Source organism: Schistocerca americana, chromosome 3 (assembly GCF_021461395.2).
Source record: "Schistocerca americana isolate TAMUIC-IGC-003095 chromosome 3, iqSchAmer2.1, whole genome shotgun sequence".
In the NCBI taxonomy this organism is placed as follows: Eukaryota; Metazoa; Arthropoda; class Insecta; order Orthoptera; family Acrididae; genus Schistocerca; species Schistocerca americana.
The window spans coordinates 77,131,172-77,133,494 of NC_060121.1; the positions used below are offsets into that span (position 1 = coordinate 77,131,172).

Here is a 2,323-nt window from a genome sequence, read left to right on the forward strand (position 1 = left end):
TTACACTTAGACATTGGGGGAGTCAGTCTAGATGTAGGAGGGAGTTCATTCTTTTATTCTCTCTCTCTCTCTCTCTCTCTCTCTCTCTCTCTCTCCCTCCCACCCTGTCCCCCCCTCCCTCACTCTCACACTCCAACAAATACACATATATATAGACGCATTGTATTGTATGGAACTGGGGACCTAGAAACGACGGAGAGGCTCCGTCCCCGCCGCAGCCCTCAGTGGTACACAACCCCACAACAGGCTACAGAAGTCCACTCACCCCACCGCCGCCCCACACCGAACCCACGGTTATTGTGCGGTTTGGCCCCTAGTGGAACCCCCCCCCCCCCCCCCCCCCCCCGGGAACGTCTCACACCAGACGAGTGTAATCCCAATGTTTACGTGGTAGAGTAATTGTGGTGTACGCGTACGTGGAGACAGTGTTTGCGCAGCGATCACCGATACAGTGTAACTGAATCGGAATAAGCGGAACCAGCCCACATTCGCCGAGGCAGATGGAAACCACCTTAAAAACCATCCACAGACTGGCCGGCACACCGGACCTCGATACTAATCTGCCGGGAGGATTCGTGCCAGGGACCGGCACGCCTTCCCGCCCAGAAAGCAGTGCATACAGACGCATAAAACCACAAACAAACAAACAAAAATACACACAAACTACCTCACGCAACACCACAACCCCCTTCCCCAACAAACCACACCCCAATATCCATATGAAGAAACACTACACACCACATAAAAATAGCCCTCAGGTACACTTCCACTCCAACAGTACTCAAGACGATACAGCTGATTCGAAGTGGGCCTCTTCCCCCATCCTATAACAAATAAATTGGCTCACCCAGTATTCCTCAGTCGTATGTGTTCATGTCTATGTCGAATAATTCTTAAAATCAGTACCATGGTTACCTGTCAGCTGACAGCAGTCCCCTACATGAAGACAAATAATAGGAGAACCTTTTCAATATAATGCTCTATCAACACTACCGAAACCTGTTTTGTACGCCTCCTTACCACAAACGCACTGTGTACGCCTCTCCACCACCCGAAAAATCAAATCTGTTGAGCGATAACCCACGGAACGACTGCCCCCACACAGCTCGGTGCAGCCAATGACGAGTAGCTGTGTCGGTGCGCACAGTGTAACTGCGGTTTTGTAGCGCTTCCTGTCTTGCCATTGGAGTACGAGTTCGTAATGCACACTGTGGTGAGTGAAAGGTTGGCTGGCAGTATTGTCATGATACATTGTGAATAAAGGTAAGTAGACGAGACCTGCGTAAATGTAGGGCGTAGGTAGTCACAAATGAGTGCAAATATGAAACAAAACTTGTCTCTCATCACCTAGTTATATCCTCAGACATCTTAACGTCAGAGAGTGACGTTGCGAAAACAATGTGGAACGGTTCAAGATTTTGCGCCTCCGATAGGGGCCATGCTAATCTTCTCTGTATCCTTTGAATTTTAGTATACGTACTGCCGAAGCAAGTACATGCCAGGGACACTGAGAAGCTGCATCTGTCGTTATTATATCGCTTCAAACATGTCTCGACTCGGGTTTAGCTTTGCTGTGCCGTGACAAACGGCACAAGATTTACCAAGCGCTAATCTGTCAATCAACTACTGTGAAATATGATTGTTAGTAAGTGGTTACGCAAAACTTAGATAGTAGTGTAGCATACTCTCAGCATCCGCCCAGAGTAGCTGCAGTTTCACAGAGCTGCCAATGGGTGGCAGCACCAACGTTGGCATAGTGCTCACATCTGCACCTTAGTGTCATAGGCATGCCTACGAAACACACGTCTCCAGTATGCGAAATGAATGAATCTGTTTGTGGCTGGTGTCAGCATTACTGATGGCTCTGCAAAATTATGCACCAGTTTAGAAAGTGTTCAAAATCTAACACAAATTTCATTACTATAGCAATGGTACTTTGTAAACGATACTGTACGATTCAGTCTTTGAGCAGAGAATATGTGATGTTCTATGTAGGGCACTTTTTATCTGATACTCAAGAATTTACATGTGGTGTACTTGATGTATCTCCACCAGAATAGAAGAGAATCTTAATTGCGAGAAGAGACATAATCGCCACATAAACGATCAACAACAGCATTCGTATAGTACACTTTGAAACACGCCAGTGTAGTGCCATATCAGGCATGGATGGTTTTGCAGAGTTGTCTGAGATATTATTTACGGTGGACATTGCGCCAGTTTCAGCACAGTAGCCAGAGTTAGAGCTGTGACTGATCCATGGGTATATAGGACAGCTTTACTCGACATTAGTATTATACTGTGATGTACATGCATGAATGAT

At 46.7% G+C, this 2,323-nt stretch overlaps 1 pseudogene; it reads right to left on the reverse strand.

Annotated features, from left to right (window-relative positions):
- Positions 1–1,394: 1,394 nt before the first annotated feature.
- LOC124608725 lies at positions 1,395–1,495 on the reverse strand (annotated as a pseudogene).
- Between the last annotated feature and the right edge of the window lie 828 nt (positions 1,496–2,323).